Source organism: Phocoena phocoena, chromosome 10 (assembly GCF_963924675.1).
Source record: "Phocoena phocoena chromosome 10, mPhoPho1.1, whole genome shotgun sequence".
Classification (NCBI taxonomy): Eukaryota; Metazoa; Chordata; class Mammalia; order Artiodactyla; family Phocoenidae; genus Phocoena; species Phocoena phocoena.
This window is the reverse complement of record NC_089228.1, coordinates 46,473,231-46,487,802: the sequence shown is the minus strand read 5'-3', so window position 1 is coordinate 46,487,802 and position 14,572 is coordinate 46,473,231. Positions and strand designations below refer to the sequence as shown.

The following is a 14,572-nucleotide window of genomic DNA, read 5'->3' as shown; positions in this document are numbered from 1 at the left end:
AAAGGCAGGAACTAGTTTTTATTCACTTTTCTACTGCTATCCTCTAACCCAGGGCCCCAAAAGTAGACAAAGGCTCCATGAATAAATGATCATAGGTTAGTTTACCTTCAAAACTGCTACAAACCACTCAACTTTTCCACCTAACTTGCTCTAAGAGCTGACCAGCACATACATGCACACTGGGAAGTATCCATATTCTAAATAGTTAGTTTTCTTATAAAAGCATCTTAGCTAAAAATTCTACCTCGTGGTTGTTAGGCAAACAGCTGGCACGCAGTAAAACCAAGTCTTCAGAGCTCCTCACATCTATGTTTTTAATTCCTAAAATTCTGACCATGTGGAAAGCGTACTTGTACCCTTTTCTTCCTGGACTGTGTGATGAGTTCTTAGGCTCAGACAAGCTGCTACAGGGGAGAAATCAAGCCTTATTTATACCAGTGCTTAGAACCTGGGCTGCTCAATATCTCCAAAATAAAGTTTTTTTTTCTATTTGGTTTCACTTTCTATATGAAACATCCATAGTAAAGTTTAGACCAATAGTATTTCCTGCGCCCAGTAAAAACATCTGAAACCCTTCACTTTTAATAAGGACATTTGAAAGCCTTCATTTTAGGATTATGGGATTACATTTGACCCATAAAGTCTCAATCTATACTTCTGTTCTAGAATAATAAAAATTACATAACTTCTGAGTCCTTGTATGTTTTATACAAATGGATCTTACTGCAATAATACAGAAAAACTTACTAAAAATAGTAAAAAAATTAATACGGTGAGAGTAACTTTTCTGCACAAAAGAAAATAAAAACTGTGCAAATTTTTAAAATATAAAGGTGTCAAAGTTCCCTACATGGAAAGCCTTAAAGATGGAGTAGTAAGAAAAGTTAACACAGTGCCCCTGTGTTAACTTTTCAATTACTTTCAATTACCATACTGCTTCAATAAGTGACCTTGGGAATGTCATTTCTCTCATTTCTAGCTCTGTAAAATGGGAATGTCACCTGTTTTCCTAATAGAGACAATTAGATAGTCAAAAGAATCAACATGATTTTTTTTTTAAACTTGTCTAATTAGTATGTGTTAATCACCACTAGTACAGAACATTTCTCTCCAGGAATCCAATTCCAAGAGAAATATTTAAGCAGACGGTGAAGACAGATTTCCTTAAGGGAATGATTTTATAAATCTGGAGAGCCATATAACAAGATTATAAATTAACAAATTGATTACATAAGCCCTGACAACCCCAGACGTTTAAGTACACCAATATACATTCTGATAAATTCGGCTGATTTGGGACTAGCACCCCAACCCCATACAAGGAACCCAAACTGAGGCAACTGAGGCTTGATAGGAATCAGGTGGAATCTGATCAGTATGCAGAACATTTGCAGCTCCATCACCTGCTAGCCATGCTTCACCTTTCACCATAAAACGTGAAACGCATTAAGTCAGCTTTACCACCTGCTCCTAAACTGTGGAAATGTACTCAATTAAATGGGAGGGGAAAAAAGTAACTTGACAGTGTGAAAAATCCGATATCCTCAGACGTCTATAGGTTGAAGAACCCTACTGCTAAATCCCTCCTCTCCCCTCCAAATACTGGACTTGAACCGAATTCCCTATGAAGCTATTGAATTTTATCTGATGCAACTGTTGGAACAGCACAGCTCCAGGAACCCCCCCCCGCCCGCCCCCCAGGATAAAAGGCTGTCACTTTCCTGGATCCCAAGTCCAAGTAAAAGGCAGGAAGGTTTCTGTAAAACGGTCCAGAAAGATATCAACAGGCGATGACTATGGAAAAGAACGAAGGTTTTCCAATCTGAAAAATTCTAGCTGTCCCTCGGGAACAGCACTGCTCCTCCTTCCTTACCCTGATGCCCTTTCTCTACAGACAACAATATCCCCATTCTATTTTACGGCTGCAGTTTTAGCAAGGAACCCCCCTGCTACGCCAGATTTCCAGATTCTTTTGAAAAAGGAAAACACCTTTGGTGATGAATACACACCGCACAAGAAAATCTGGGAGCGGAGCCCAGCGGGCGCCGCACTCGGCCCGCTCCGGGGCGGGGCGCGGGGATGCGGGCGCCTCCCGAGGTGCCGCAATCCCGCCGCGGCCGCAAGGGCAGGGCCTCCGGGCGCCCGCGGCCAGCCGCCGCAGTGCCGGCTCCCATCCGGGCCCCGCCACCGCCCGCCGCCAGGCCGCGCCGCCGCCGCGCGGGGTCGGGGCCGCAGCAGCCGGGTCTCCGCGTCCGCCCGGGCGCGCGACGCGGCCGGCGCGGGGAGCGCGGAGCGCGCAACTTACTTTCCGCCTGCGGCGGGAGCCCGGCTCCGGCGCCCGGCAACGGCGGAGACGACTAGGCGGCGGAGGCCGGCCCCACCCCCGCCCACGGCCGCCGCGCCCGGCCGCGCTCCGCGCTCGCCCCTACCTCAGCCAGCAGGCGGGCGTCCGTCCGCAGCGGCCGCGGCGCCGACAACTCCCTCCCGGCCGCCGAATCCCCGCACCCAGCGCTAATCATAATACCGAACAGGCGGCCGTCCGCGGGGAGGGGGTGGGGACCGACTTGCGCCTGCGCAGGGCGGGCGTCACTGTGACGTGACGCCGGGGCGGGGGCGCGGGGAGGGAGGGACGGGGCGGGGCCGCGGGGAGGGAGGGACTGGGCGGGGCCGCAGGCAGGGAGGGACCGGGCGCACCTGCGGGCTCCGGCGCGCGGTCTGCTGGAGGGCATCCTGGCATCATCCCTACCCCAGCGAGTCTGGGCTGCGGCTGGCGGTAGGAAGCGGGCGAGGTGCCCGAACAGAAGGGATGATGAAGGAGGAAGCACTAGGGACATGGGACAATGGCCCAGAAAAGTAGCGCAAGCCGTCGGGGGAAATCGGAGGGAAGGGATCGCGTCCCCACCAGACTCTGGGTCCTGGGACGCGGGGCCGAGGGCGCCAGGCGCTTTAACGTTTTAAAGTTTCCCCCCATCTCCCGCCCAGGTTTAAGCAAGGAAAGGGAAAAAATTCAATATACATTCATGTATACACATACATATTCTTCACAGTTTCTTCTCTTTGGGAACCCAATTTGAAGGAATTTTGTTGATTTTGTTGCCGTTTTTGAAAAAGAGAAAAAGCCCAGCATCCGAATGCAGCGCTGGCTTTAAAGGTCAGCCGGAGACCCTTGCCTGGCCAGGCTGCCTCCTCTGGAAAAGCGTGGAAAGGTGAAAGGTCGTGGGAAGTATTAAAGCATGTGAAGTCAGGGATTCAGAACACTCCAGGCATTAACTGTGCACTGGATGGTTCAGCGGCATGGTCACCAGGTCGGTGGCTCCCGAAGGGAACTTAGCGCTCGCCGGAGAGGAGGCTCTGGGAGGGTGGGAGACAGGGGCAGGGGCTCACGTCTCCCACCCTTGGAAGCTTGGTGCACAATGGAGATCAGCTCTCCGGGTTTTCTGGAAGGGAGTGACAAGCCAGATGCCAGATTTCTCCAACCTGCTTTTTCCCTAAATGATTCTCCCTGCTCCCCACCCCTCCCCCAAGGAAGGACCCCCTAGCAAAGAAGGACACAGTGTGGGGGGAGGCGGGAGCTGCTTAGATGCTCCAAGTTTGATTAAATTGACTGGACGGAGAAGAAAAATCTAGATGGCTTTAGCAAATGTCTCTGCTGACCTGCAAATGTGAGAAGACTTTTCAGACTGTCTCCTTGGCATCTTCTTTGCATGTCTGAAGACGACTGGGAAGCAAGAGTGGATTGTTGGGAGGTACAAACCCTCAGGGTAATAACAGAAGGTTAAAGGGGGACTCCTAGTTACCCTAAGGCTCTGGCATGGGGTCATGGATCATTGGCTGGGGAAAGCCTGGGGCTGTAGGCCTCAGGTGGACCTCTGCCCCTCAGGGCTGAGTCAAGGCCCCAACTCTGGGCTAACACTGGCTTAGAAAGATCATAAAAGAATAATCTCACTTTGACACTGACATTCTAACTCTAGTAGTATGTTAAGCAAGAGCTTCTAACTTGGTTTGTGGAAGTCATTCCTTTGTTACTGGCAAACGGGAAGGCCTTGCACTTTTCTCCTTAGGGAGATATCACTATTCAGGGAACCCTGTAAACCAAGTAAAGGGAAAAAAAATACCATGCTAATGGTCTCCCAAGGGAATTCCAGTGGTTGAGGACCTCCAAGCCAGGTCTGTAGCCCCTGAGATAGAACAGTAACCACAAAACAATGGCCTTAGTAGATAAGCCCTTGGAAAATAAAGTATTTATATTGCTGCTGTGTGACTCAGGTTTTGAATAAATTCTGTAAGGGCGACAGGGCATAAGAATAGCAAAACAATAAATGAAAAGGAATAGAATAATACCTTGGTTTAGATCAAGTTGGCTCAAATTCTCTTCCAGAGAGAGGGCTGCAGTCCTGGCCACGTGGTAAATCATTTATTCATCCCCAGTGTTTCCTGGGAAGCTGGAGTGTTGCTGGCAAGAACGTGACCTGTTTTCAGTCCCGCACCATCAATGTGGTAACATGATCTGATCATGCTTAGGCAACATTTTAAAATATTCAAGTACAAATTAATATATGATTGCTTAACTTTGAATTCAAGAAAATGTGTTTATTGTTAATGAAGAAGCCCCTCCTTCATTCTGTCCTGGGGCTTTCTCCAAACCAGACTGCTTTTTTAATGTTAGGTCTTTTTATGGACCTGTAAGAAGCTTTAATTAGATATACAGCACTCTACACAAACGACAAGATGGAGCATGCAGGCTTGGACTATAGTCTCTGTGATTCAGATCTCAGAAATAACATAATGCCACCAATTTAGGGAAGAAGTTGTTTATTGGAAGGCAACCAGGGAGATGCTACAAATTAGATCAAGATGTGAAAAGCAAGCCGATTCATGAAAGAATTGCCATTTTCTTCTTGGGACTAGCCCCCCCCCCACCAAAGCAGCACGTATAACAAGGTTATCTTCTCTAGATATTGTTAATTTTCATAATTTATAAGACATTTAAAATAAATATATTGAAAACAACAGAGATTGAGGACTTGTACGTTTCAGTTTTGAGTTGTGACATTTAATGATTTCCTTTTACGTATTTAATTAGTCATTTTGTACATTGATACTTGAGCATATCTGAATCCTGGCTTCATCCAGTAGGATGAAAATAATACTTCATTGGAATGGACTCAAGGGTTTCTCAAAGACTTTCCCTCACTACCCCCTTGGCATCAGTTAGCATCCCTAGTTCTTTGATCTCAGATGTCAGTTAAGGCCTGTGCGTGAGTGTCTGTGTGTAATATATTTTTGATAGTTGCAATGAAGGATTGAAAATGCCAGCCCTTAACTCTGTTTGTTTGCAACCTGTGAACTGGGAAGCACGGCAGACATTGCCTAGCATTGACCGCCAGCCCCACCACCAAGAGTTATATGGCCTTGGGGGCAGATTGCTTAACCTTCCATCTGTTTCCTCCTCTTTAAAATGGGAATGATGGTGATGATAATATCATTCTTATAAGATGGGTGTAAGGCCGTTGTTCTCCCAGTGTGCTCCCCGGAAACTAGCAGCAGCAGCTGGGAACTGGACTGAAATGCAAATTCTCGGGCTCCACTCCAGGCCTACTAAATTAGAAACTCTCTGCTTTGAGAAGACTTCCAGGTGAATCTGATGCAGGTTAGAGTTTGAGAATCACTGTTGATAGGATTAAGGTGGTTTATATAAAGTATTAAAACAGTGCCTGGCACACGATAGGCAGTATATTAATGGATATTTTTTAAATTAGTGCAATATGATGTTTCCAAGATATACAAAGTTTAATTCAGGCCGCAAGAAGGATGCCCATATTCCTCCAACAAATAAATTCTGCTTAATCTTTTGTCCAAAGACTTTAACGCTGCCTGCCAAGCCCTTCACAATCTAGCCCCTGCCTTGCTTTCCCGTTCTTTATCTCCAGGTGAACCGCATCTCCAACCTTCTCAGTTTTCAGAAAGGGAATTGCTTTTTCATATCTCCGAGCTTTGCCCATTCTGTTCCCTCTGCCTTGGAAATGTCACCCACCCCTTTTCTCCACTTTCTACACTTGCAATCTCCTGAGCCCTTCAAAACCTCACTTGAGTGTCCGGCCTCATCTGTGGCACCCCCAGCCCTGCTCAGTCAGAGCCAGGCATTCTCTGGACCCAAACCTCCCTGCACATCCTGCTCGTAATATTTATCATAGGGTTTTGTAACTGTTTACTGTTCCATTTTCTCCCTTTGTATCTTAAACTCCCGGAGGACAAGGATTTTATTTTATTCAAATTTCTATTCATGTAGCTTAGCTGGGGTTGCAAGTAGGCAGCCCAAGGGCTTGCGCCATAAACTTGGGGTCTTTTTTTTTCCACAAAGGTCCTTTAAGAATTTGAATTAGTTGAGAACATTTTGGGGGGGGCATGCCCTGTGGCTTGTGGGATCTTAGTTCCCCAAACAGGGATTGAACTCAAGCCCTCAGCAGTGAAAGCTCAGAGTCCTAAACCACTGGACGGCCAGGGAATTCCCAAGAACATTTTAAAATTGGAAGAGTTAATGGTTTTGTTTAATAGCTTTATTGAGGTATGATCTGCATACCGTAAAGTTCACCGTTAATACGTGGTAATTCAATGACTTCTAGTAAATTTATAGTTATGCAACCATCACCCCGGTCCACCCCAATATTTCCATCACTCCCCAAAAGTTTTCTCCTGTGCATTTGCAGTCAATCACACTCCAATTTCTATCTCTTGGCAACCAATGATTTGTTGTCCATCTCTACAGATTTGCCTTTTCTAGAAAGTCACTTAAATGGAATCATACAATGTGTGGTCTTTTGCGCCTGGCTTCCTTCACTTAGCATAACGTTTATCCATGTTGTAGCATGTATAAGTAGTTCATCCCTTTTTACTGCCGAAGAGTATTCATCAGACAGATACACTAGATTTTCTTTATCCATTTACCAGGTAATGAACATTTCATTTATTTCCAGATATTTGCTATTATGGATAATGTTGCTGTGAATATTTACATAAACTCTTAATGGGGATATGCTGTCAGTTTTCTAGGGTATTGCAGGATGGGATTGTTGGGTCATGTTGTAACTCTATGTTTAACATTATAAGGAACTGACAAATTGTTTTCTGAAGTGACTGTACCACATTTTACGTTCCCACCAGCAATGCATGAGGGGTTTTTGTTTTTGTTTTTGTTTTTTTTGGAATGAGGGTTTTTTTTTGTTGTATTTTTTTTTTTTTTTTTGCGGTACGCGGGCCTCTCACTGCTGTGGCCTCTCCCGTTGCGGAGCACAGGCTCCGGACGCGCAGGCCCAGCGGTCATGGCTCACGGGCCCAGCCGCTCCGCGGCACGTGGGATCCTCCGGGACCGGAGTACGAACCCGCATCCCCTGTATCGGCAGGCGGACTCTCAACCACTGCGCCACCAAGGAAGCCCTGTATGAGGGTTCTTATTTCTCCTCATCCTTGCCAACACTTGGTATTATTAGACTTTAAATTATCTCTATTCTAATAAATGTATGGTGGTATCTCACTGTAATTTTAATTTCCCTAATGACTAGTGATGTTGATCATCTTTTAATATTATTTTTAGCCACACAAATATCTTCTTTGGTGAAAGGTCTATTCAAATCTTTTGCCCATTTTTAACTGGGTTGTTTGTCTTATTGAGTTATAAGACTTTTTGATATATTTCAGATACACGTCCTTAATAAGATACATAATTTGCAAATATTTTCTCCCAGGCTGTGGCTTGTCTTTTCATACTTTAAATGATATCTTTGGAAGTGCCAAAGTTTTGAGTTGCAATGAATTACAATTTAGCAGATTTTTCTTTTATGAATTGTGTTTTTGGTATCATAACTAAGAACTTTTTGCCTAAGCCAAAGTCACAAAGATTTTTTTCCTGTGGTTTGTTTTTTCAGGTTTTATAGTTTTCAATTTAACATTTAAGTCTGCAATTGATTTTGAGTTAATTTTTATACATGATGTAAATTTTTAAATTTATTTATCTTTTGCGTATGGATACCCAATTGTCCCAGAACCATTTGTTAAAAAGAATATCTTTTCACAATTGAATCCCCTTGGCACCTTTGCTGAAAATCAATTTACCGAAAACATAAGGATTTTCTGGACTTTCTATTCATCTCCATTGATATATGTGTCTGTCATTATACCACTGTGACACAGTCTCAACAACTATTATTTTATCATAAGTTTTGAAAATGAGTAAAATATTCCTCCAACTATGTTGTTGGTTTCCAAAACTGTTTTGCTGTTCTAGGTAATTTGCATTTCCATGTAAACCTTAGGATCGGCTTGTCAATTTCTACCCCCCCCCAAAAGTGATTTTGATTGGAATTGTATATATAAATCAGTTTGGGCAGAACTGCCATCTTAACAGTAGTGAGTCTTTCAATTCACGAAAATGGTATATATCCCCATTTATTTAGATCTTTTCAATTTTAGTGAGCAGTGTTTTATAATTTTTACCTCTTATTCATCTTTTGTTACATTTATTTCTAAGTATTTTATTTTTAGTGCTATTGCAAATTACATTGTTTTCATTTTATTCTTAGAGTGTTCATTATCAGTGGAAATATTATTGGTTTTTGTATCCTCTGACATTCTCATTTAATTAGCTCTAGTTGGTTTTTTAAAATTCACTAGTAGTTTGCAGATACAGGATCAAATAATTTGCAAATAAAGACAGTTTTATTTCTTCATTTCCAAACTGGATACCTTTAATTTCTTTTTCTTGTCTTCTTGACTGGCTAGAACTTCCAGTGTGATATTAAATAGAAGTGTTGAGAGTGGACATCCTTGCTTTGTTCTCAAACTTATGGAAAACACCTTTAGTCTTATTGCTAGTAAGTACGATGTTTGCTGTAGGTTTTTTCTTAGATTCTTTTTTATCTGTCTGAAGAAATTCCCTTTTATTTGGAGTTTGTTGAGAGTTTTATCATGAATGAGTGTTGAATTCTGACAAATGCTTTATCTGTATAAACATGACCAAGTATATTTTGGCCTTTATTATATTAATATGATGTATTGCATTAATTTTGAGAAGCTAAATCAACCGGGCATTCCCAAGATAAATCCCACTGGGTCATTTTTATATGTTACTGGATTTGATTTTTGTGTTTATGCTCATGTGGTATATTGTCATATCTTTGGCCTCAATGAACGTGGAAGTGGATCCATTTCCAGGGCCTCTAGATAAGAGCCTAGTCCGGCTAACACCTTAATTTGAGCCTTGTGAGACACTATGCAGAGAACCCAGTCGAGTGTGCCTGGACTTCTCACCTATAGAACTCTGAATTCTAAGCTGCGAAGTTTGTGCTAATTTGTTACATAGCAACAGAAAACTAATACACCAACTTCCTCCAGTTTTCCTCTGCCATAGCTAGAAGTCCTGCCTCATGGCAGAGTTAATTTTGAAAAAAATCAAATAAAATCAAGATTTCTGGTTTCAAAAAAAAAAAAAGGTTTCTGGTTTCTCTTGAAAAATGGGAAGACCTTGCAACTTGAGATGTGAATTTCTCACATGTCAAACCATCAGCGAGAGCTGGGTAGTGACTCTCCCCATCCTCCTTGTTAGCCAGGGTCTAGGTCCTCCAATTTATCTGCTCTCGCCCTTCACCCTAGACCTACATCTCCAATTATAGGCCTGGCCCGGGGACATCTGAATCTGTAACACCCTTGATCAGCACATGCCCAACTTATAGTAAGTGTTCAGTAATTATTTGTTGAAGGAGTGAATCAAACCACAAAACAGGTGACATGTGGGGGAATTTTACATAAGAGCACATGAATGGACATTTGGGATGGCCAAGGCTGAGGACACCATACCCTCAGTGCACTTTGGAGGGGTCAAGGGCATGGCCCACAGAGCCTGTCCACCTGAAGGAGATTTCCTGGAAGTCCCATCAACTTTCACTTACATCTCATTGGCCAAAAGTGTGTCATGTTACCACCCCTAGTTCCAAAGTAGGCTAGGAAATGTGGTTTTTCAGCTTGTCACATGTCACCCCAGCCTCAACAAGGATGTCAGGGCTCCGACAGGAGAAAAGAAAAGGATGGATATTGGGTTAGTGACCAGGCAGTTTCAACACCCAGATCATAGAAAAGAACAAGACCAGCACCCCAGAAGCTTTCTTATGCCCCTTCCCTGTCAGCATTCCCCCCAAGGGTGTTTCCCCTTTTTCAACTTCATATAAATGGAATCATACAGGGAATTCCCTGGCAGGTGGTCCAGCGGTTAGGACTCCATGCTTTCACTGCCGAGGACACGGGTTCAATCCCTGGTTGGGAAACTAAGATCCCACAAGCCGCGCGGTACAGCCAAGAAACAAAATAAAATAAAATAAAACAAAATTTAAAAAAATGGAATCATACAGAGTGTGTTCTTTTGTGTCTAGCTTCTTTCACTTGCAGCATAAACACTAAAAAAAAAACCCCATATCAAAGTAGCTTGAGTTTTCTATCAAAAGACTTATTAATTAGCCTTGAGGAAATCAAGACTATCAATGATGGAATTAATCCACCTCTCTTCCTTGAGTTGCTTATCATTAACTACGCATTTGCCCTTCAACCATGGACACTCAAGAGAAATGACCAGTGGGAATAATAACAAGTATTCTTTCCCATGGGAGAGATTCAAAATATTTAAAAATCAGAGCCACGTGACCACTAAATGTTTGGACACAGAACGGATGGCCCTAGTGTTGTCCAGAGAAGGGTCTTCAGGCCCCCACAAGGCCGGGCCTTAGCCCTCAGTTGCTGGAAGGTCTTGGGCAGGGCCGGTGAGTTCCTCAGGGAGGAGCCGGGATGACCAAGGCCGCAGGACTCCGAGGCTCCAGGCAGCAGCTACGTATCGGTCAGTGCCGAATAAGCTCGGTGTTTCCACGTCAGCACGGAGTGCTGGCTGAAGGTTAACACTGGTCTTTGCCCAAACAGTGTGAAGGTTGGGCATCCTCTGGTGAAACTGTGGCCACGAGGTATTCAGGCATCAGAGGGAATCACTGCAGCTCAAAAGCAGTGTCTGTCTTCACGAAGGTGAGACTGGTCTGTCCCCACACACACACGCGAGGAGACAGGACACTTGGCAGTGCGGACCCTGGCCCTGGAGTTGGCATCTGATAACTGAACGGAGCCATGCTGAACCATCATGGATGTCAAAATGGCGGGCGCTTATTTCCTTAGGGCAGCCTTGCAAATAATGCTTTCCTCATTTCCAACTCACAATTCTTTTTAGCTGTCCCACCCCGCTTCCAAATTTAGGAGTGTTACACTTCATATGAAAATAAAAAATAAAAGCAAATAGGGAAAGTTGGTTCAGGACTCAAGATCACTCTCCCAGAAATAGTAGCCCTAGATTCACTTCAACCCCCGCTCCCTTGCCTGCCTTGACTATAAAGACCAGCAAAATGAATTGCTCACTTCCCAGCCTCCCTTGCTTTTGCTTTTCTGATACAAAGGGACAGCTGCAGCTGGCTCTGGCCTTCTCCTTTCTTCCTGCCCCAACTGTGGGCGTGATGCCCGGAACAAGAGCTGCCATCTTGCAACCATGAAGGAGAGGCCAAGAGAATCACAGTGATGCTGGCTCTGGACCCCATGAGTTGCTGAACAAATGCTAACAGCTGCCTGCTCCAGACTTTTTGTGCTGTGCAAAAATTGAAAACTCTGTTTGTTCTTTATGCTTACTTATAGCAGAAAGCATTCCTAACTGATACAACTAGTATAAACCATTACTTGTCATGTACAGGCAAAAAAAAGGACGGAGGGCCACTGAGGATTTTCCAAGTTTAGTTACTAGATCGGAAAGTAGCTGTGGACACTTACTCTCAAAAGCAAGGAGGTATCAAATCCCACTAGGGTCAGGTCAAAACACATAAAGGTCAGCTTGAAGGGACTTTCACTAGCCAAGGAGGGGACAATGTGAACATCAAAAAACACTGACTACAATGCATTAAAATGAGTTAAAAATAGATAAAGGGAAATAACCAAGCGTTTATTCTGCCTTCCTTGTTTGAACTGTATTTCAAAGAAACCAAAGAAATGATCAGGAGTTCTTAATAGAAGAATTACGACTGATAAAGACAGAAAGAATAGTAGAATCAGAAAACCACCACTTGGGAACACCTGATGAAATAAAGAATCTAGCCAATGATCATTAATAACTATTAGGTAAAAGGTTGACAGGGAACTTTGGATGGACCATGCTGATAACACCTGAGCCCACATTGATCAATTTTCACATCTCTAAAAATGGGACAGTCAGCCTCATGATGTAATACATCAGATAGTACACAGCATCTCCTATGAAGTTTTCAAGCCAAGAAAAAAAAAGAATCTAATCCAGTTTACAGGAAATAGAAGAACAAGTTAAATGACACCAGGAGGAAACTACCAGCCAAATCCATATGTAGAATATTCTACTGGATGAATGACTCATTTCTCCCCCTCCTCAGGGAATGGCATAAAAAAAACGGGGAAGGGGGAAAAACCATTACAGAATAAAAGAGACTTAAGAGTCCTTTCAATCATATACTATGTGTAGTTCTTGTTTGGATCCTGATTTGAATGAAACAACTGAAAAAGTATTGAGTTAATTAGGAAAATATGGTATGTTCTAGGTATTATATCACATGATAATGGCATTGTGGTTATGAATTTTGAAAAAGTTCTTCCCTGATAGAATACTTACTGAAATATTTATGGATGAAATGAAATGATGCCTGGAGTTTGCTTTAAACTATTCCAGCAAAAGCCAAACAAATATTGTGTGTGGTGAGGTGGGGAGAGGGTACAGAGGAAACAGAATCAGGTGAGCCACAAAGGGGTTCACTGTATTTTTTCCTCCACTTTTACCTATAACATTTTGTATAAACTGTTTTTTGAAATTATTACTTTAATTGGATTTTCCTGCATTCTAGATGCTAATAGCAACAAAAATGAGAAAGCAATTTAAAAAAAGAAAATCCTGTCAAAGTCCCTGAATTGTTTCCTTCCTTCATGGTGTTATTTTCATAAAAGTGAAAATAAACGATACAATCACAAAATGAGAATATAAAACAGTGTCTGTATTTTTTTTTTTTTTTTTTTGGCGGTACGCAGGCCTCTTACTGTTGTGGCCTCTCCCGTTGCGGAGCACAGGCTCCAGACGCGCAGGCTCAGTGGCCATGGCTCACGGGCCCAGCCACTCCGCGGCATGTGGTATCCTCCCGGACCGGGTCACGAACCCATGTCCCCTGTATCGGCAGGCGGACTCTCAACCACTGCGCCACCAGGGAAGCCCCCATGTGTCTGTACTTTAAAGCACAGTGTTTCCGGGGTACTTTAGAGATGCTAGTCCTACCCAACACCTGTGGGCCTCCCCAGGATGGTTCCCATGTGTTCTCGGATGTTCCCAAGAGAACTTTGCTTTTGTCATTGACCTCTAATAGCTTGTCTGTTCTCTTCCACCAGACTGTGAGCCATCCTCCTGCCCTCCCATTCTCAGTCAAGGACCAAAAATCACTTCCTATTATTCTCTCTAATAGGCTAATATTAACATGTAGTAGGTGCTCAATAAATATTTGGGGAATATATGAACAGAACCCAATCCTCTACGTTTTACACCTGTGGAGTCTGACACCCCAAGGGTTGAAGTTTCTAGGCTGAGACTGCAATGTTTCAGAATCAGAACCATTCCTGAGAACTTATACCTTCTGGTTCCAACCCAGGGCTACTTCTGAATCTCATTTTTGATTCCAAAAGTCTTCCTCTTTATGGGAGGAGCCTTCCCCTACCAGGGTCCAATGTGCCATCTCCAGTGCTCCCCCAACCCAATTCTCATAATAAATTCATAGTGTTCTATGCCATGACACTTTTGTATCTTTCCAGAAGGCATTACCCAAATTTGTTTTAGGCAGGAGAGATTATAAGTAATTATATAACACAGATAACAAGGTTTTGCTTCTAATAATAATGACAATACGTGAAATCCTTGGCACTCATGTTTCCAGAACTATGAACTCTTCCTTTATTTCTCCTCCAGCTGAGTCAAGAAAAGGAAACCAGGAAATATCTTTAATGTTTCTTAAGTCTGGGCCCCAAAGTCATGGGCATACATTGTGGCATGCAGGGCAATCCACTCCTAACTGAAACTGACCTTGGTTTTCTCTGAGCCTTGCTGACCACTCTGAGCCAGCCTTTGGCCAGAGGTTCATACTCAAGGAGTCCATGCAGCCTACCTTCAGGAAAGACCTTTCTTTTTTCTGATACTCCCCAGAGTTACAAACCACAGTGATGGAAAGCCAACTAGACATTCATTTCCCAGGTTCATTGCTTATTCAATGTCCCTCAGGTCTTAGCTTCAATGTCACAACCTCTGACCTCTCCACCCCCAAACTGGATTGTGTGGCCTTCTTTGTGTTTCCATAGCAAGTCACAGGTCCTGTGACATGGCTCTTCCAACACACTTTTATAGTTTTCTTTTACCTTCACTGTAGCTAACAAGCTCCGCCAAGGTAGAGACTGTCTTTCATCACTGTTTCCCCAGTGCCTTGCACATGGTAACTCCTCCATAAAC

General features: G+C 43.6%; 1 protein-coding gene across 1 annotated transcript in view; it reads right to left on the bottom strand.

Annotated features, from left to right (window-relative positions):
- SNRK (SNF related kinase) overlaps positions 1 to 2,524 on the bottom strand; it is a 61,504-nt gene extending 58,980 nt beyond the window's left edge. Inside the window, exon 1 of the mRNA XM_065885509.1 lies at positions 2,430 to 2,524. The gene's annotated coding sequence lies outside the window, so the exon portion shown is untranslated. The remainder of the gene's footprint in view (positions 1 to 2,429) is intronic.
- Between the last annotated feature and the right edge of the window lie 12,048 nt (positions 2,525 to 14,572).